Source organism: Rhamphochromis longiceps, linkage group LG16, assembly GCF_057381845.1.
Source record: "Rhamphochromis longiceps isolate RC_006_pf linkage group LG16, R_longiceps_female_GT1.1, whole genome shotgun sequence".
In the NCBI taxonomy this organism is placed as follows: domain Eukaryota; kingdom Metazoa; phylum Chordata; class Actinopteri; order Cichliformes; family Cichlidae; genus Rhamphochromis; species Rhamphochromis longiceps.
Window position 1 is genome coordinate 34,167,748 of NC_140572.1, and position 22,815 is coordinate 34,190,562.

General features: G+C 38.1%; 1 long non-coding RNA gene across 1 annotated transcript; it reads right to left on the bottom strand.

Moving 5' to 3' along the window:
- Nucleotides 1-15,158: 15,158 nt before the first annotated feature.
- On the bottom strand, nt 15,159-21,788 carry LOC146651546 (uncharacterized). The gene is made up of 4 exons (XR_014907981.1): nt 21,663-21,788; nt 19,904-19,936; nt 15,706-15,865; nt 15,159-15,486 (listed from the first exon to the last, which is right to left on the bottom strand). It is a non-coding gene; the product is annotated as an uncharacterized LOC146651546 (long non-coding RNA).
- Nucleotides 21,789-22,815: the final 1,027 nt, after the last annotated feature.

Here is a 22,815-nt window from a genome sequence, read left to right on the forward strand (position 1 = left end):
GTAACGGTTTGCCTGATTAAAAACACATCAATCAAAGCCTGAAATGTTTTCATGAATAGTGATTTTTGGTATTACTTATTTTATCTTTCAAATACAAAGTCATCCACAAAAACTGTTCAGTGAGGGTTTCCCAAAAGAAATTCATCAACGTGCAAAATGAAGCATCATGCATAATGCATCACTGCCTGAACTGTGATGTATCCCTCTACTTCCCAAAACGAGCTTACTCACACTCTAGCCTCTGTGAGTCACGGGGCAGTCAAAGTAAATGACCCGTGGATAAAGTACATAACGTCATCCCCTCAGCCTCAGCCCACTAATCTCACATTCCAGTGACAGAAATCTTCTTTCTCTCCACAGATCTCACTGTTTGGACACTCTTTATTTCGCCACAGTCAACTTTTGGATGCGGGAACAAAGTCTCATCCAAAACCTTGTGAAATGTAACATGTAATCTGATAAAAGTAGTTAAATAATGTCTTTGGCGACCCCTCAACACAAGGCGTGTGCTGTTTGGGGAGATTAATGTACACGATCATCCTTCACCCAGTTATGCATCATTCTTCCTGATTGGCTACGGCCTGCTGATCAAACAGTGCAGCTCATATGTTCTGGGGCGTGATGTGCTGGCTGCCTCGAGCACATGCTGGTATGAGCTATTCATCCCCCATCTGATACTATGGGTGGTCCCTATCTGACTGATACATGACCAAGACCCTTTGTAATTTCAAACACTGGAGTCTAAGAAAAAAAACAACTTTTTTTTAATCCAAAAGAACAAAATGTGAAGTTTATGGACATGTGACACTCATACTGGGACTAATACTCTGTTGGACCGAGAGATATTCAGATTCGATCCGCAACAGTACACAGCGTGCTCCATAACACATCGTTCTCATTCCTCAGCTGGCAGGAACAATCACTGCTCTTACCATTACTGTCTCCACCTGTACAAGCTGAGTGTAGTTTGGAGATTTAGTAGTGAAGTGATTCAATATTTACTTATACTAAAGTAACTGATGTAAAAACCACAGTGAACAAACAAACCTCCCAGGAACCACAGGCAACCACTGCTTTTACGACTCTAGAACAAAGTGTAACGCCAATCGGTAAACATCCATTTGTATTCCATTTTATTCTCCTAATAAAGCACTGTGTTATTTTCACTAGTTGTAGTAATTTTTCTAACTTACAAAAGGGAATTACTCTTTTTTAATTTATTTTAAACAAATTGTTGCAGAGGTGGGTTAACATGTTCATGTTATTGCCACCTAATATCCATTTTTTCTCTTAAACTGGTAACCTGATAAGAAAGTGCCTTACGTCTGTTTGATTTTGAAAAACTGGATGTGATCAGCCGACGGTAAAAACAGCTAAGAAGCTTGGCAGTGAATTATGCAAACTTATTCAAAATTATTCAAAGCAAACAAACAACAACTCTCAATGGCTAAAAAATGAAAAGTTACAAATAAAAAATCAACACTGAAGTGACAAGAGCTGCAGTTCCTCTTGTGACCACTTGAGGCTGGCTCCAAAATGACTCAATGATCACAGTCGTGATAAAATGCTCAACTTAACAGCACTGAAAAGCATGTTTACAGCCTGGAATGAATAGCATTTTTGTTTTGTTTAATAGTTTTCCCCTTCATCCATTTGGATCTAGCTAACGCTTCTTTAAGCTCGAGTTGTGTATGCACTGATATCCTGACAGAGGCAGCTGTAGCTAGTACCATTCTGCTAGGCCTCATCTCTGCTAACTCACTGCACTGGACTTCCTGACTAGACCAAGTGCCCTTTAGAGTCTTAATGGCATTAATCCCTGTTTTGTTAATTTTGTTAATTGTTAAATTATTATAATTTTTTTTAACTAATACTGTATTCATTTTAATACAGGAGTCGATGGAGCTATTTTTGCTATTGGAGCCGACCTCAAGTACTCATGCTTGATAAAAACTAAATTCTTCATTTTGACTTTGACTAGAAAATTGTGACTGGTCCCTGATAACCAACCTCAGATCTACTATCACGGTTTTTAATGGTTGGAACTTGTTGGTTTCATCTGTAAAATAGCTGCTAATATTCACACTATGCATGCCAAAATCTACAATTTTCTCAATTTGTCAACTGGTTTGGATCCCAGTCTGAATTCATATTTTTCTTTTTAGTTTTCATTACATGACACTTATCAACTTCACTTTCTGTGTGGTTTGACACATTGTGCAAGACATAGCTCCCTACTTTCATTCTGTCTTTCCTCATTTAGCCGTCTTCTTTTGCTGACTCCCCATTCCTCCTTTTTTTCTTTCTTTTTTTTTCTTTTTTGGCAGTAACTCACAGCAAACCCATCATCTTAGGCTACTCTCCCCAATCATGTCCTGCAATTGGAAATGGATATCCAAACAAAGCTCAACCTATCATCTTTACATTGTGGCTAATAGGAGTATCGGAGGGGTGTTTCCAATAAAACAGGCACAGCTCTGAGTAGCCACACAAGTTCATAGGGAGGTCGGGTAGACCACATAGGAAAAGGAGGGGATGTGCAGGAGAGAGAAGCTGAGAGCAAAAAAGAAGCAGAGAGGGGTAAACAGAAGGACAGACTTTGACTGTGAGTCTTCAAAGCTGATAGATAATACAGTAAATGCTGGTGAAAGCTGAAGACTGCCTCTTATTATCACAACACACCAGGGAAACAAAGTTTGTCGGCCCCGGTGTCAATGTCTATACTGCCATGAGTGAGAACTTCCAGAGGTGCAGCATTACCGTACACCCAGCAGGAGTATGCAGTGGTTATCACTGACAAATTATTAACTTTCATCTAAAGTTATCAGGCATTGTCAGTTCAGAATCCAAGCAAAACTTTTCTTGAGTACTCAGACGTTTAGGTATTCTTGATGTTATCATCCACCCAACACTACACTGTAAAAACACATACCAAATGTATTTGAGTGTTTGAGAACATCAGAGTCAAATAATTTCTGTAATAACGTTGGAAAATTCACATTTTAGTATGCCAAGATTTCTCTTGCTGCTTAGCTTTACATTGTTTAACAGTCTGTCATTATAAGGTTCTCACATATGGAAAGAGGTAGATCTGTTAATGCCCTTTCTTTCAAACCACCACGATCATCGAAAAAAGACTACAGTCTTTGTTTTACATACATGTTTAAGTTCAATCAAACCAAATGTGACTCTTCTGTGTCCTGGTCAACACATGTACACTTATAAACTAACAGTAACTGTCAGATGAATCAAACTGATTAATTTTATTTACTCAGAATTTAAAATCCACAATTTAAGTTAATCTGTTTGCTATCATAAGTATTCATTGAGTTTTAAGTATACCAGTTTGTATTTTAGCATGGAACTTTGGATGTTATATTTCTTTATTTGTTCACTCATATTTGAAGACTATTTGTCTTAAAATAGATAAAATACGTTGGTGAAGCAGAGCTAAGCAACATTGTCCCAACATCTTGTCGATACCGAATCCCCCTCTGTGTGGAGAGAAAGTTGGAAGATAGGCAAAGCCTCACCAAGCGATGGAGAAAAGATGCGTTCCCAATGAGCAAAAACATATCTCGCTATGTGACTCCTACTATATGCGGATATACATTGTATATCCGCATATAGTAGGATACAGTGGATATACATTGGCAATATGCCACTGTACTCTTTTGGAACTCACCCACTGCTCGCTGTGACCATCACTGGTGGTAACAGTGTCTCCAGTATTGCTGATGTCATCATCCATCCAAAACTACATTGTAAAAATCAATCTTTTAGTGGTGACCATGTTTGAGACTGGTGCTAGAATCTGTCGATAGGGTTGAGCTACTTCCTGTAAAGGTAGCTGATTATGGTTTTGTTATAATATGTTAATTAAATAATTTATTTAAGAAAGTGTGGCCATGTCGGTCTTTTGTGCACACATCCGTGCCCACAAAAACTCATGCAACAAATCCAGTTTTGCTGGAAATAACATGTAGCTGCTCAGCCCAGCTGCAGTTCAGTCCAGCACACCTGCAAAGCAGTGCCCTTCTTACAGGTACAAGGGGCTCATGTTTCGTGTTGCCTTTGCCTTTGGCCATCATTTGTAATGCTTTAGATTTCCACACAGAAAGCAAATGTGTGTCCTGGTTACAGTTCAGCAGAACAGGCATATCTCCTGCCTTCCTGCTGACAGCACTGTCTTCCAAGTCAAACACACGGATTGGGAGTGAAGGAGGTTGAACCAAAACAGCAGTTTAGCCAGTTTTAGTTGAGACTGTCAGTGAAACTCAGACACATCAAGCTGTTGTGTGTTTTCTTCACAGTTACTTTTGTACCTGTGAGACATCAACTGGTTTTTAACACCATCCAGTCTGCTGTGCACAATATATTTAAGAAATTCTTGATGATTACTAACTCTTTCAGCGTATACATTGTGTAACGTGCACATACTGTGTTTAGGTAGACTTGAATCCGTTCTTTTATCATTTCAGGCTATCGCACACAGTCAGTGACAATTGATTTAAATGCACCAGAATGCACTTTGGTTTGTGGATGAGTGAAGAAGACAAAGACAAATTTTGTGGCGACATATTTTAAACATTTGCTTGTTGGTCCTGAATCACAGAAGAGATTTGACATTTTACATCAGACACGATTAAGTTACTGATGTATTTTCTCCGTGTCTGTTGCTATGATGGAGGGTGCCTGTTTGTTTTTGAGAGTGCATCACCCCTATGCCTGTCTTCCTCCTCATGCAGGTAGCCCAGAGGGAGAGAGAATGGAGCTCTTTGACAGGAAAGAGGAGGGGGAAACCAACCACCATCTACTGCCTGTGCCTGGGCTCATTCTGTAACGAAATGGCCTGTGTCATGGAGGCCTTGTCCAAACAATGGGCCTATTCAACCTGGAGAGGAGTCACTGTCAGGACCAGGCTGAATACGATACCTCTGATTCAGGGCAGCACTCCCTTGTACTATTTTTTACTCTGTCTCCTGTCGCTGTTACTGTTCTCCCCCCCCCCCCCCTTTTTCTCTCTCTCACCCTCTCCCCTCTGATTTTTTGCTGTCTATCCTCTCTCTTTTCTTCTTCCTTGGATCTCAGCCTACGGAAAGTTTTTGAAACACATTGTGGTCGTGTTTTTAATCACATCTTTGTTCACATATCAGTTGAAGCCATTTTGGTTTTATGCATTACTATACAATATTTCGTGTTATTAAGGTTTTTCGGTATTTGTTCTTTTAGCTCTTTGGGCAATTTGAACCAACTTAAAACAATTTAGCAGCCATTTGGAATTATTTGATTTAATTTCAACCTTAAATACATTACTTTACAATACGTTACTTTTCAAACTGCTTCATACAACGAATTCAGAAAAATGTCTGTGGTTAAACTCTAAAGCGTGACATCAATTGAAGGCATAAGACCAGCCATGTATTAGCATATTCACATGCTTCATACACACTAAAGAACGATGACATTTGGCCTTACAAGCATTTTCAACCTCTGAGGTGCAAAGGGTTAAGCAAAGACATTTTGCTTGGACAAAATTATACTTTACATAGTCTACTTTCTGCTCAAATGACTTCATTATAGATGGTTTGTCCAGCTTTAGAACCAGATATTTCTTAAAATGAGGTATTACTATGTGGGTCACATTGAGCCCAATTTGATCTTATGTGGGTTGGATCTCCTGGTTCACCTTCCTTTGCACATTCTGTAAATATTCTCATTTAAATAACAATCAGTCTGTAAAGCTCATGATGTCTTATGAAAAAGTTCAGTTTGTTTCTACATTCGTCATTAGTAGTAAATCAAATAACCCCATCAACACGGCTCCTTGGGCTTAAACACGTGTCTTTGGTGGAGCATGGCAGGTCATGGGTGATGACTTTTCAGTAAATGGCTGTAAAACGGGATGATTCAGCATTCTAACATTCTCAATATGTGATTCATACTTTGACTTGCAACAGCGCTTTTTACTAAAAAAGCTGTTTAGCAGATGGTCAGACTGGAAAGGGAGAAGAGGGATATGAAGATGGATATGAATATTTGTTGTTTAGTTTCGCTCTCACTGTTTTCTGTACTATTATGATTTGTATCATGTCACTGGCCAGTCCCTAAATCCCAGTCCCTACCTCTCAAAAAACCTTAAGATAATTTCTCATTTGAACTCCCTGGAAATCTAGGATGAAGTGATTTGATTTTGGTCAAAGTTCACTGTGAAATCACAAAAGTACAATTTCTGTGCATACAGTCTGCTTCAGTCTGAGGTCTTTCTTGGGGCTTTCTGCAGATGCCATGGCAAATGTTTTGCCACCTACAACATCATTCAGCACGACCAGTTTGGCACTGGGTCAGTGATGGCATTTTGTTGGATCGGCACACAGACCTCTGTGGGTTAGCCAGCAGGACTTTGGCTTTTATTAGGTAGGTTATAAAATCCACAGACTTCCAGACCTTATCCTGGACACCGGATTTCTCCTCATGCAGCCAGAGTGTGTAGGTAGCTCCTGCAAAATGTAGCTGTTGATGCCACTGTCTGGCCCTCATATTCCCCAGACCTGAATTCAATTAAGAACCTCAGGGATGTTAAGTATCTGCACATCAGCCAAACAGCACCACAGACGGTCTAAAAGCTAATTGGATCAGTCTGTAATTTCAGCGTTTAACTTTGAGAGCTGGGTTCAAAATCACACCAAAAATCAAAGTGTTGATGGTTTTGGTTTCCTCTGATGCCATTTTCATCTCAACAAATGACTCAATGTATGTCAGTAGAGAGTTTCAGCTTTAATATTTCATTCCGATGTTCTCTTAATCTTTCTTGACTGAGTTGAAAAACAATAATACATTTTCTTAATCAATATAGCTTAAGCAGACTGCATTTAAAAACAACAACAACCTACTTTACGCAAATCACTGGCAGATTATCTCAGTCACAGCATTCAACAAATGCCACGGTAGAAACAGTTTACTGTAGAGCTTTGCCAAAACTTACATGGTTAAATTCACAGCATTAGATTTTAAAAGAAAACCTTGGTTTAACACAAAACCCATGTCAGAGGACATTTGGAGATTGAGTTTCTTCCTCAAATGTGATGCAAGAACTTTTGATGAGGAAAACAGAAGCTGAAACGAATGTTCTGTAAATTGAATCAGCAGGATGTTCTGTTTCAAAATAAATGGACATTTGTGTTCACTCAGATATATGTCTCTTTCTCTGTGTCTTTGGACTCGGGCAAGTGTGTGTATGTGGTTGTGTATTGGAGAGAGAGAGGGAGACAGAGGGAGACAGAGGGAGACGATGGGCGCTTTTGGCAAGTAGGGCTGCGTTAGAAAAAAAGCCCCAATTACACAGTCAGGCTCCAGGAGACACTCTGGCTATTTGTTAAGAGAGTTTTATCAGCATGTCAGACGGCCATGAAATGGACTTCTAATTAAATGGCTGTGCTTGGCTGTTGGCTGCACACCACTTTTGCAAACAATCAAGAATAAACAGCCGTAAAGTCCTAGAGAGACAGGCATTGGAAGCTATTAATGAATGACCGCAGGATATTTTTTATCAGCTCATTCTGGCGTTGTTGAGTTTTTCCTCGTGCCCGAAGGTATTTTGACGAAACGGGAATAGGGTCCTTCCTGTGAGTCCATAATTTGTTTATAGTCATCTAATCACGGCCAACCACAGACTTTCTTTGCTACATTACACAAAAAGACTGCCTTGTGCTGTATGAATAAAATGAGCTTGAGGTGAATTGCTTATACCGCTTCCTAATCTCCGAGTCAAGGATGCTATTGTGGATGTGTTGCAGTTGGTGTAAGGCAAAACCCGGATTGTGCTGAACGTGACAGAGGTGTTTAATAGAGTTAAACGCATAGTGCAAAGATACAGCAAGCTACAACAGAGCAATCTGATCCCAAATTGTAGAGAGAAAGCTCAACTGTGCATCTGTCATTATGCAGAAGGGTGGTGGTGGTAGGGTGACCGCTCCATCCCCCTGCTCCTCAAAACCAATCTCTCAACAGATTTTATCTCAGATGACAAAACGAGGTAAATGGGTTTGACAAGGAATAAAGGATTATCTGACTAGTGTACTGCACCACATGCACTCCCAAGAGGGTAGTGATAGCTATAAATTACATTTACAGTGGGAAGGCCCTATGGGAGTTCTTACAGAAAGATTACACTCGTACACAATCATGATCTGGTATCTATTGCTGGATTTAAGTTTCACTGCATATGAAAAAATGTACTGAATGTTTTCCTACTCTCTTTCAAATCTTAAATTACATTTTCTACAGTGTGACTTTGGACTTTAGCTACTGGTAGGTAGAGTTTATTATGATGTGCCTTGTAAAGTCTGGTTCAAAGAAGCACCACAACTAATTACATTTCTGACAAGCAATAATGATGATTTATAGGTAGATTTGATTCCAACATGAACCAAGCAGTAGAACTGGAGAGGTTAACCTGTTGTTTCCACATCTATTCACTGCCTTCTGTGAGAATGGATAACAGGTTTATGAGCAATCAGTTCCATTATGACTGATACTTGGCACACACACATGTTAATAAATCTGAAGAAATTAACGTGTATGTCTATACCTGTTTCTGTGGGAACTATTTGTTGTTGTTGATAGACAATAGTCTGCCAAAACTCTGATACTGATATGCCAAGTGAAGCAAAATTAAAACTCACTATTTTATTGTGGCATCACACGCCCTGACCTAAGTACTTAGGTCAGAACATGCACTAACATAGTAATTAGTATGCCACATCTATCTTTGAACTTTTACCTTGTGGTCGACTGAAGGGCACAGAGAAGAGCTTTGTCACATAGAAGGTCAGTCACCAGGTCAGTGGTGGACTTTCAGAAAAACCATCCTGTTTGTCAACCAGGCAGAGTCAAGGTCTTTGCACAGCAATATATTGGTAATCCATTGGCGCTACATTGAGTTTCGCATGCCCACATGTACAATCAAGTGAATCAAGGTTTTGCAGGCCAATGAAAAACTAACCATACCCTTACCGATATTAAGAAAGCAAGCATATCCCAAGTGCTTCTAATCAAATGAACTTGATTATAAAAGCAGAATTTTTTGCAGTTTGCTGGTGAATGTCCTAGAAAATTCACCAAGGTCGGAATTCCAAAAAACCCAAGAGCTACATCTCAATCTTCTGAACAGACGCCACCAAGTAGGATCGGCCATGAAAGCAGAAACTCAATGTTTTGGGGAGAACCAAACACAGCACACCAGCACAAACACCTAATACCAACTGTCAGTACGGGGGTCTGAGGTGGTGATGTGGGCTTGTTTCTCAGCCACAAGGCCTAGGCACCTTGCAGTCTATGACACAGCCATGTATATCAAAGTATGCTAGAGTCAAATCTAAAATAATTACATGTCAGTCCAGAATCAGCTCCATGACTGTCTGAATTTCACCACAGGTGTGCATTATGTTATATCCTGTATAACAATTCCAAATTGAAAACAAGGGTCATCCTTGGACCGTGACACATTCATAGCTAGGATTTCATGAAAACATGAATACACATCGTCTTTAATGATAAATGTAGAACAGTATTTCTAAAGTCAATGATAATAACATCTAGTAACATTGTTGTCATTATATAAATCTGAATGATAAAGTTCTTTCTCTTTCATTAATTAGACTATTTAGCCACCTGCAAGATATGTTTGTTTAAACTTATGTGCAGATATCATGATATGCCACAAGTATCTGGTCTCCTGTGGGACTACATGGCTGGGCTTTGGTAATCCTTGAACTGCTGAAGGATTCCAGCTGCACTGAGGTTAAGTTACACTGCAGCTGTCCAGCTGAAAAAAATACAGGCTAAGAAATATGGCCAGAGAGAAGCTCTTTGTTGACTATTGTCTCTTGGCTAACTTCTATCAAGTCGGTGTATGTAGTGCACTGATGCATATACAGTGCAAACTGCACTATTATTATAAACACTCATGGCTTTTCAATAGTAACTATTGTTATAGTACTCCACATACAGGGCATCACAGTTTTTCTTATTTACTTCCTATTTATTTATTTAAAAATGGATGATGCAAGTTAACATAGTTCTAATATGGAATGTATAACTGAAAGCTACGGCTGTTGTTAATTTTCAACCCTTGACCATCTGCTAAGTGTGTCTGAATTTCAAAATTGCTTAGGCACAGCAATAACACTAGTATTAATGGGTGAACAAAGCTTTAAGAGAGCGGTTTCAGTGTTGAAAGAAAGTAGCCGGCTTTAAAAGCACCGGTCCACTGCCGATTTTTTAATCCCTGTATTAACATTTCACTCATAAAATCGGAAGGAGGCCATACCTCATGGCAAGTTGTATTAATTTCCAGATTATTCAATTAAAAAGTTATCTGAGGTGAGATCAGACAGCTACTGCAGCCTGTGATGAACCTGTCGGTTAAACCTGTCAGTCAAGTCACCCACACAACCTAACTGAATGATTTAAAACATCTATCTGAATAAATAAATGACCCATTGTGTAATTGTTTTGAAGAGAGAAACACTTTTTCTACCAAACCTTTTGTAATACTGTGATGTTGGGCATTTCAACATAGCAGCTTCAAGTGGCCATAAAAGGAACTGCAGTTTGGGCACGAGTGCAAGGTTGGCCTGATTTTTCAGCTCTGGAGGTTGTTACTTGCTTAAAAACCGTTCAACACAGTATGCCTCCAGCTTTAACTCAGCATCTTGGTAAAGGGCACATTTGCCCCCCAAAAAGACATTAGTCAATGCAAACAGAAAATTGTCTTTCAAATAACTGCCAAGCTGAACTAAAGATTTTTTTTTCTCTTTTGAACTCTCTGACCCCTGATTTGCCAATTAAACTGAACACAGATTCCATTTGAAAGTCACTGAGCAATCTTCATCAGTCATGCATGCATGTGAGCAAGCACACGTACACCGACGGCTGCACACCGTCTTCAACAGACACACGAACAAACTCAAACAAGAGAGCTTAAGGGAGATTTGTGATCTTGTAAAAACACATTGAGCGACGAATAGCTTGGACTAGTTGCACTTGTCAAACAGCACCTGCAGCATGTGCCTTTCATGTTTTGCAGGCACAGCAGTGATGGAAAAAAAAGGACACAGAGAAAGGGGGGAGAGTGACTGTCAATATTAGACAGGCATTAACAAGTTGTGATGTAGTGCTTTCATGACAAACTGTAGTGAATATTCCATGAAGCTCTTGGGTAGAGCTCATGCGTGTCAAAACATTTGTAAGTGAGGGTTCTTAAATGTGGAGACTTGACTTTTTTGAAAAATAACAGCTTATTGTTAATTAGTCCCTTTTAGTTTGAGGCACATACATCGCACATACTTCACATTTTGTTTAGTACAAGTTTTTTTTTTTCCATACACACACTGGAACATTTTGACTCTCATTCACTCTTCCACATATAATACTGAGTAAAGCAACACCAGACATCATTACTGTAGTATAACTTATAAACACTTGTGACAAATGTGTGCCTTTATCTTTGTATATTTTTCAAACAGATAACATGAAGCCTGTTTGGCACTAACTAATCCTGTTGGTCGACAGGTGAGAGAGAATACACGGGTTTGCAGCCGTTGTCGGGACAGAGGCCAAGAAAACATCCATCATTATTTAAAAAACCTGGCTTCTGCCTCTTGGCATGCACATTCACTTTATGACTGACAGCCCCAACAATATGGATTCAGCCAAGTAACAGCCCGAGGCACGATGTAACTATAGCCGTGTACTGATTTGCACCATACCCAACATATATTAACTCTTGCCTACTCTTTTCATACTTGGGTTTTCTTTTACACACTTTCATTCAAACAACTACCACATCTCTCTCTCTGTGCATTTGATAAGGCTGATCATATTTTTTTTAATCGAAAATCCTCAGATTACTCCTTCTTGAATGTCACAGAGATGTAATTTATCTCAGTGTCAACTTTTAAAAGTGTTCATTTGTTTTGCTCAGCCTGGCTCAGTTTATCCAACGGGTGGTGCTGGTGTTCATAAGAAGGGCTTTTTTGGAGATTCGTTACATTTCTAAGACCTGCTTTTTCTTGTGCTGTGCTCTTAGTGTAGCAGTGCCTTCTAATTATGATAAGCTAGTTGCTTAAGTACTCCCTGCCTGGGCTCTGTCTGCTGGGCTGGGGTCAGCATACACTCAGCTTTTTAACATCATGTTAGCTTCTCTGCTAGCTTCTGGTTAGCATGCTGTTACAAGATCCCTGTGTTGCTAGTAGAGATGGCACGATACCACTTTATGTCCAATACCGATACCGATAAAAAAAAAAATGTACAGAAATAAATTATTTTTCAAGAATAATTAAATCGATTCAATAGCTTTCTTCAACAGAATTGCAGAATTCACAGATGGTACTTTCCCAAAGGAAAAAGTAGTATAGCTTACTAGGGTATATTAGACTTAACAGTTACTATATATAGTAATAGACTTCTATACATTTTACATCAGATTAAAACTTTGGGTGTAAGATTCAGATAATTATTAAATAATTAAAAGCTAGATATTTTAAATGAGAATAAGAAAGAAAAGTATGTCTTTGTGCCCCTTTTCCCTTTTCATGCCTTATCGGCCCCCCTGGCTAAACTTTGCTAGATCCGCCCCTGCACAGTTACAGCCATCAGCTACGTAGAAAGGATCCTGGTACAAAGTAATATTAAATAAATTCTAACAACAGCTTATCAAGCTTAAACGTGCTGCTGTTGTTCAGCCGCTGGTTTCCTCTTTCTGGTGCAAAGTGGGCCAAAAACAAACCAGAGAGACGGACTCGCGACAGACAAGCCGATCAGCTGATCGTTAAGCAGTTTCACATTGAAGTAGCAGCAGGAGAGGGAGGGAGAGAGAAGAGGCAGTCGCTCCATATATCGGTTGTTAAGCTTAACATGGGAATGCTTTACAAACTTTCAGAGATGAACTTACACACTTGCTTTACTTCTCTCTGGGATAACTTCCTCGGAGATGAAATGCTGGTTTGGTAGTGAGGCTACAAATGCACACAGCTGCTCTATCACGTGAGCACACTGCTCCGATGTACTACGGTTATGAGCCGAGTTATGCCTTGTCGCAAGTTTTGTAAGGTGCTTTTTTGATATTTAATGGATCGGATTACATTTTTTATTTCTCGCCGATATCCGATCCAGTAATTTAGGTCAGTATCGGACCGATACCAATAAGTAATATCAGATCGGTCCATCTCTAGTTGCTAGCAGTACAATGTAGCTGTTTCTGACCAGGATGCAGTTTTGCACTTTACCACTGCGCTTTTGATATTCTGTGCAATGAAAATAAAATGTTTATATCTCCTCATTTTTTCTGGGCTTCATGGGCAAGAATGCGGAAAAAGGCCATGTTGCTGTCCGCCCATCTCACAGATTTTTGAAGAACGTTTGTGAAAAAAGCAACATAATAGAATCTGCAATGTGATTACTTACGACCTTATCTGTATAATTACAGTATCACGAAAACCCCCCAAAAAACATGTGATGTAACTTCATAACGGTAATGCATCAGACCCAGTTAGTTTAAAAATGAAGTTTATGAAATTATAAGGTTCCTACTTTTTTGAAAATGTTTTTTTTTTAATATTCAGGTTGGAAAATGGACAGTGGAAATTTGTAAGATGTAACTATTGCTGTGAAATGCTCTAATTTAATCTAAACTATAGCGTCATAAACTTAGAATGAGTAAAACCGAAACAGAAAATAAAAGTAAGAGTTAAAAACAATACAACAGGTATTATCCCACCATCATTTACCCATCAAGCAATGATGTGAACTTTGTTGGCTGACAGTAAAGAAATGCAGCATTAAACTAACATGTTTTGCAATCAGTGGCAAAACAAAAGGTCTCGTAGAAAACCTGCACAAGGAAAACATGTCACAACTTTACTGGGGGCTGTCCAGTAAACCAAACCCAGCCAACATTTATATGTGGGGCCCATATGGTTTGGAAATGGGCTGAAAAATGGGCCCCATATAGGATTGTCCGCGGGTTCCGTAATGGCCCCATATTAAATGCCCATATAGGTGTTATGTTAGGAAAATCTGGGAACTAAATGGGCCCCAACTGGGAAAAGTACACAGAAACCCACCTGGGCCCCATCTTTCAAGTTTTTGTGGGTACCATGTAGGCACCACATAGGCTAAAAAGTGGGTTTTAAGTGGGATTGTCCGCAGGTTCCATAATGGCCCCATTTTATAAGCCCATCTCGGTGTTATATTGGTAAAATCTGGGAACTAAATGTGCCCCAACTGGGCAAAGTACACAGAAACCCACCTGGGCCCCATCTTTCAAGTTTTTTGTGGGTACCATGTGGGCACCACATAGGCTAAAAAGTGGGTTTTAAGTGGGATTGTCCGCGGGTTCCATAATGACCCCATTTAATAAGCCCATCTCGGTATTATATTGGTAAAATCTGGGAACTAGATGGACCCCAACTGGGCAAAGTACACAGAAACCCACCTAGGCCCCATCTTTCAAGTTTTTGTGGGTACCATGTGGGCACCACATAGGCTAAAAAGTGGGTTTTAAGTGGGATTGTCCGCGGGTTCCGTAATGGCCCCATTTTATAAGCCCATCTCGGTGTTATATTGGTAAAATCTGGGAACTAAATGGGCCCCAACTGGGCAAAGTACAAAGAAACCCACCCAGGCCCCACCTTTCAAGTTGTTTTGTGGGTACCATGTGAGTACCACATAGGCTAAAAAGTGGGTTTTAAGTGGGATTGTCCGCGGGTTCCATAATGGCCCCATTTTATAAGCCCATCTCGGTGTTATATAGGTAAAATCTGGGAACTAAATGGACCCCAACTGGGCAAAGTACACTGAAACCCACCTAGGCCCCATTTTTCAAGTTCTTAGTGGGTACAACATGAGGAAAACATGAGCTAAAAAGTTGGAATGGCATTAGCAGTGGGTTCTGTATTTGCATCTTATTTCTAGTTTGAATTGCCTAAGTTCTGGCACTGAGTGGGCCCCATGTAGTAAAACAGTCACAAAATCAATTTTTCAGACGGCTAATACGGGTTCTGTGACACAAAGACACCAAATATATTAAAGCTGACCGCAAACAAAATCTAGTTTGTAAATAAAACCATTTCAAAAATCACGAGGGTACACAAAACAACATTTTTCACATTTATTTTGTCCAACAACTGTGATTTTACGTAACTGTATTCCAAAGTGCGTAAACGTTTAAAAACTAGAAATGTCAAACTACAGCAAAATTCCTTAGATATTTGGAACTGTAGCAACATGGGGAAAAAGTCAGATGGAAAACTCAAAAGCTTATCTTGAATCAGCAGGGTTTGTTTTTTTACAGAGCCGTAAGTCTATTTTGTACCCTTGCAGCCCTCGGTCCTCCTCTGTCTTTAGCTCCACTGAACCACTTGGACAGAGCCTTCTCTGCTTCTTGCAAGTTGACTTTTGATGTTAAATAATTCTTCAGTGCCTCTGCAAATGAAGAAGAAGAAAAACGGGCAAGCCAAAGTAAAGTTAATCTTAGCTTACTTCATTTGGTGATGATTTTCAAAGAACAATGTTTATTTCACTTTATTGCCTCAAAAAATATATACAAATTGCATGATAACCAATCTCAGTTACACTTTCAAACACTTTATTAAAAAAGTTTAGTTTTCTAAAGTTCAAATGTCTCAAGTGAAACTAACTTACCATACACAACATTAAAAAGACGCAAATCTCTGAACTTTTTTTCCCCATGTCGGCCAAGCATGTTGTACTCCACAGCCAGCTCAGGTGATATGAGGAATTTCATCATCCTTCTTGTGGCATCGTCTACACTTGTTTCCCCTGTATCTGCTACCATGGCAACCTGAGGGGAACATACAAAAAGGACAGATTAGATACTGGCATCTGGTTAGGTTGCCTCCCTGGTGAGGTGTTTTGGGCACGTCCCACCAGGAAGAGACCCAGAACACCCAGGACATGCTGGAGGGACTATGTTTTTCGGCTGGCCTGGGAATGCCTTGGGATTCCCCCGGAAGAGCTGGGCCAAGTGCCTGGAGAGAGCGAAGTCTGGGCCTCTCTACTTAGTACCGGATTGGGTCGAGGGGCAGCAGCCTAAGCTTAAGATAATGGACCGGAATGGAGGATAAATGGACACTTTACATATTACTTAATGTTTACTGTGTGGTGATAAAAAAAAAAATGGTAGTAAACACAAGCTAAACTAAAAAAATTAATTGCGCTTCCTTAACCCTTTATCCCCAATAATGTTACGCAGGATAACTGGTAGGTCTGGTAGGTTTTTTCCTCTACTGTATACTATATGAATGTAATCAAGGATTAATAACAGAAAGAAAAAAGAAATTGAAATTTTGCCATTTTTACTAAAGGCAATCAAAATGTACATGAATAAAATATTTAAATTAGTCAATTCAAATTAATAACTCTAAAACACTGAACAAAATTAAGTATTTGACCCTGTGGTTTATTTTCGGACATCTCTTTTCTTCTAAAAGTCCAGGCGTGTTGGGCCCCTGGCAGAGCTCAGGTTTGACGAGACAGGTTTGGAAAAACCTGTCGCTGGCGACTTTTTGGGGGCTAAAGGGTTAAAATAAATAGGAATTGGCCAAAATTTGTATAAACTATGAAATAGCAGAACAAAAGTAAAAAAAAAAATCTTTATCTGTTATCAGAATCAAATATTTGATTAGAATAAAAAATTTAACTTTCTGGAAGATTTCTCGTTACATCTGTCATAAAAGTAACAACATCTCAGAAAAGAAACATGATAGCAACAGAAAAATATGATAGCAGTGTGATGTGATGGTCCCTGGCCAGATTTTTACACATATTATAAGCCCTGTGACACAAAAACCACAGAACTCTGACACGCACAGACTGTTTTCCTTTGTGCTAATGAAGAAAAATGCTGGTCTGGTATGTAAAAGGGAATTTATTCTTCCAGGACCTGAAGCTCCGTAATGCAGCCCTCCAACAGCCAAACCTATCTGTTCTCTGATTGTCTTGATGCATGCTCAATCATCCAGGTAAGTAAATCTCCAAAAGTTGATTCTGTTCATCTGGACGTAGCGCTTGCAGCATTTTCTCCCACTGAAAATGCTACGTCCAGATGAACAGAATCAACTTCTGGAGATGTTCTCTGATTGGATTGTTTAATTGGTGATTGACATGAAATTGACCAATCAGCTGAAAGGAAGAAAAATAGGGTCAAAATTTGGATGTGTAAGTATAAATCCACACACAGCCAGGAAAGCCGAGCGCAGAGTTGTTTGTAGCACCAATTCAGCCAGAGTGGAGCCAGATGGATTTTCCATCCATCCACACTGTAAAGTCTATAGACCAGCAAGTGATAAATTAACAGTGTTGTTGGTATTTTCTAAAACAGTTGTATGCAATAGGAATTGCTGTTTATAGTCCTCCTGTATATCTGCATGTTCCCTCCCAATTAAAACCTGTGATAATGGAGATTCAAATTCATGTCATACCTATACCAACAGTTATCAAGTATCCAGATCGACCTTTACTGATGTGCTCTGTCAGTGCGCCCCAGGGCAGCTGTGGCTACAATGTAGCTTGACATCGCCAGTGTGTGATTGTGTGTGTGAATGGGTGAATGACTGAATGTAGTGTGAAGCGCTTTGGGGTCCTTAGGGACTAGAAAAGCGCTATAAAAATGCAGGCCATTTACCATTTAAAGGAAAATTGTTATTTCCATGTATTTTCCTGTTCTGCCTTCAACTTTGAGGACTTCCCCCCACATTTCTAGTTGTGACAGTGCACCTACAACAAAAAAAATCTGCTGTGATTTACATTTGTTGAAAGAGCAATTTTGTAAAATAGTCTATTTTTGTATGCACAGTTTACAAATCTGTCCTGTACAGCATGGACTGATTGCATGCTAAAAAGTTGTTGCTTAAAAATAAAACAATAAATTTTTAATTAATAACATCAGCAGAAAGCCTTGTTATTAATTAGATGTACAATTTCTATAGAATACGAAACAACTCAGTTCATTTTTGATCATATCAATACCAGCATATTACACAACTAGTGATGGGATTTTCGTCTCTTTTTAGAAAGCCGGCTCTTTCGGCTCCCAACCGGCTCTTCAGGTTGTTTTGTTGCTTTAATTAATTTATTATTAACAACAATATAAAATTATGAACAAAAGGAATTACTAATGTAAAAAAAGAAACGTGGTTTTATTTATATATGTTTATATATAAATATATATGGTGGCCCCTAGAGACAAAGCATGTACAAACTCCAAAACCCATTTCTAGCGTCAACTGAACTTCCAAAACAGAGCTATCTAGATCACTTAATTTACACAATTGAAATCATATGTGTATTTTTTGTGTATTTATACACAAGCACTCATATATATTCATAAAAAATTCCAAAAGCTGTTCATTTACCTGTTACTACCACACACCAAATCCGGTCGTTGGTACTTCCTGGCTTGTGTAGCCACTAGGTAACAAAATCTCAACACTGTGCCTAGCATCCTGGAGCACTTCTGTTGTGTTTTGTACGTGCTTTGGAGTTTGTACGTGCTATGGAGTTTTTACGTGTTTTGGGGTTTGTACGTGCTTTGTCTCTAGCAGCCACCGTAAATATACTTTTATTTATTCTCTCCACATAAAATGTAATAAATAAATCATATAATACAAAAAAACCAACTATTTACATTTCAACTTTTAACTATTTAAATTTTCAGCTTTTTCCTTTTAAACAAATTTAAAGTGAAACAACACAAAACACTGCAAACCACAACACAATTAAATATAAATTATAATATGAAAACAAACAGAAGATGCACATTCTCTGTCATATGGGCCTGCATGAATAAACTTTCTGAATCCTTTATCATCCGCAATTGAAAATAGTTGTGGATGATTACTATACCTTTCTAATGTGACGTTGTTGTCCCTGGCTCTCTTTCTCTCTCTCTCCCTCCTGCTCTGTTACTGTGCTACTGCGTGTGTAACAACCGCCCCTCCCCCCTCTTCCCAGCGCAAAGCACAAGGCTCGCGTGCAGAGTGAAGCGGAAAAAAAGTGCGAGAGAGAGGGTGAGAGAGAGAGAAAAAACACGCTTGTGTCGTTCACTTCAAAGAGCCGTTTCGTTTTGACCAACACATCACTAACAACCATGATGAAAAACGCTCATCTGCTTCCATCACCATCAGCTGATTAACATTGAGCTGCTGCAGTCAACACCATCAAACTAATTTACTGTTTAATGTTATGTTATTGAATGCTTTTATTTTTAAATCTTTACCAGCGCTTAAAGACTGTAGATGTTCACACCTGGTGTTAGAAAACCGAGCTCACTGCAGTATTTTTTTTTATAACAGTAAATTTAAATTTTTATTGGTTACCGTGTTTATTACCACTTTTATCAGTAATGTACTTCCTATAAAATATGGATTTGATAAGTTACCGGTTTATTGAAATCAGCTAGTGAACACATCGATCACTTTATTGAACTACACGCCTTACACTCTTGTGAGCTCTGGTTACTAACAGCAGGTGTGAATGTTTGGAGTCCAAAACGCAGATAAAGATTAGAATAACAAGGCAATGTAAAATCAGTTTAATGCAGTTGACAGTAGCAGCTCAGATGGAAATCAGCCAATTGTGAGGAGAGCAGAGGACCAAAACTGTCAGAGTTGTGGGTCAAGTGAAGAGAACACTGTTGGCATTATTGTTAGCATAAAAGATGAAAATTAAATAAATGTTAAATTTTAAAATAGATCATTGCCTCCTGTGCCTAAATAAATATATATACTTAATACCAATAAAAAAAAAAGGATGCCCCAAAGACCATCACTTTTCAAAAATAATAATAATAAGTAATACAAATAATATGAAAGTTACTTACATGTCAAAGATGGTGCTTGTGATCTTGAAGAATCTAAACGTGATAAGGAAATGAAAGAAAGTGCATGAGAAAATACAAACATTTTTGTTTTTTCCCAGGATAATTCAATATAAAAGATTCTCTTACTAATGCACAAAATTAACAGTGTAATTAAAAGTTTGAAAGGCACTGCATGTGTTTATATGATAAACTGACTAATTCAAGCAGCAAACACTAGCAGTGCAAAAATGTATCTAACTAGCTGACAGACTTTAAAGTCACAGGAAGATATATCAAAATGGTGACTTATGCCAGAACAAATGACTTGACAGACATAAATCCTAAATTCCTTTAAGTAAAAAAGGAATTACTTTTTTATAAGTGGTCCCTAGTGGTTTTCAAATTATTACATGGCTTGTTAATTTTTTATTAAATTATTAAGAAGCCAGATGAGTTCAAAACATTTACAAATGACTATAAAGCACTATCCAAACTTCAAATCAAGTGGCAAAATCTCCAAATTAAAAGTACTCGCAAACTATAAAAATTTGATTATACTTAAAAATATGCAAAAACTAATTTAGTGGAATTTTTACCTGCTCAAGAATACATTGAACATGCAATATTTAATTGAAAAGAACAAAATTTGTGTACTTTTAGAAAGGATTATTAAATATTTGGGGATACTAGACATAAAGAGGGTCTCGTACATTTACGGGCATCTAATTTCCTGGATTTAATGGTTTAAAAGTTTAATAGGTCTTTGAAGTTGATAATAAAATTGAGTCCATTATTAGCAAAAAGAATTTAAAAAAAAAAGAGCAAAAAAATGCTTAATATATAATAATTGTTTTAAACTTAAGCTTTGTAATTGTAGCAGATTTCATTATGTCTGTAATTTTTTATTTAGCCCCACAGTAGTAAAAGCCATAAATGGGAGTTAGATTTATTACTAGTATTTTACACAGCATTCAGCTATAATAACATGTTCTGCATTTTCCTACTTCACCATCTGATCTGAACAGCTGCACTCTCCTAATTAATTAATTAATGACCTAACATTTCTCAGTAACCAATAACTAGATGGAACAGCACAGTATCTAAGAGAGTGATCAGACAGTGTTTGAGCTAAAGACGCTGTGTGTTTCTTTTAGGGGCTTTTTACACACTGATCCACCACCGTTTTCCCATAGTACAATGCATATCTGGTAACATTACCGTATTCAGATCAGAAAACCGTTTCAGCTGCAGGCATCTACTCCTGTAATTTAAACAATCACCTTGCTACACTGCACATGAATATTACGTAACATGGTATGACTAGCTCATGTTCAGACATTTAAGATACTGTTCAGCCATTTTGTTTACTGGGTAGTGCATAATGGCCGAGTTAGCTGAGCAGGAATCCACTAAAGCCAAAAAATAATATAAATTTTTTAAATTAATTACAAAAACCTTATAGGAAAACCCAAGAAACAGTTGCAGAAGCACAGAAAAAAACTGCCGTGTACGTTATAGTGTGTAAATTCAAAAACTGTATAGAGAGAATGGTGCAATGAAAACAGAATAAGATAAGATTAACTTTATTGAGTAGAATATAGGCAGTAAGAGTTTTTTAATTAACTTTAAATTATGTTTGCCAAAGACAATGCAGCAAATTAACCCAGTTCTACCTGCTAGCTAAAGATGTTATGCTTCTCCCCCTTATACCGTTTAGGACGACTATAGAAAGTTACTAAAATAACCATTGATGAAAACGTATCAAACTTTAAGTATTTACCTTTGTCATAGTTTTCGATTCTTTGGTATCCTTTTGTCCTCCACGTTCTTAAACACCAGGGAGAGAAAAGGCGCAACAGACGAAAGACCGCGAAGACTAGACGCTAGGCGGTGCAATCTGCTCCTCCCTCTTTTTAAACGAGCCAATAGGAGCTGCTCACATTAAAAACAACTTTATTTAAAAAGTCGTTTTACACCTGATACAAAAATTTTAAAAGTCAAACAATGCACAAGTTTAAAAGAACAATTTTATTTTTAAAAGTTTTTTAAGCATAGGGATGGTTAATATGTTTTAAAAAGTAATATATAATATTTATCAAAAAGTGTCACCCAAATCAACATCATAATAAAAATATAATTAATAAAAATATAATAATGATAAGAAGAAGAATAACAGTTTACCTAAAAGCTCTTCTAACATTAGACTGGTTTTGAAAAGTTTCAATAGTGTCAATACACCATAAGGACAAGGGAGTTTCACAGTTGAAGTGTGACTGCTTGAAAGACCCCATTCCCTCTCCTTTCCACTAGTTCAAAGAAAATATAAATTATTTCTGGTTATATAATTTGAGGGCACAAGTTTGAAGAGTAACATTTTAACAGATCGGTAATATACTTCAGGAGCTTTACTGGATCTGATTAACCAAAACTTCCATCTTCCATGTAACTAACTGTCTTTTCTCTAATACAGTAGAGTGTGTCTGATCTACTAAAAATCCTCAACTGCATGTTTGCTCAAGGAAATAGTCTTAATTGTTTGAACAACCAGTAATCCTTAATTTGCAAATGCCAAATCTGGATTTTGTCTGTGTAATTCACTTTTATCTTAGGTTTTTTATTCGTATTTTTTGCTTTTCTTTTTTTCTACTCTTGTGTCCGTTTTAATCACTTATTATTGCTGCTGTGACAAGTGAATTTACCTAAGAAGAATCATGAAGTCCTTATTTTATCTTATCTGAGCCTCACCATGCAGCCTACCATGCAGAGTTCACATTAAGTACATAAAATGAAATCTAAAATTAAAAAGTAACCAGTTTCAAACCAGTTATTTGGAATAGTGTGCAGAGTGTTTTGAGTAACATTGAATGTTCAAAAACACCAAAGTTCCTATAGTCTCACTTGACAGCTGGGTTGTAGTGTCTGATAACACATAA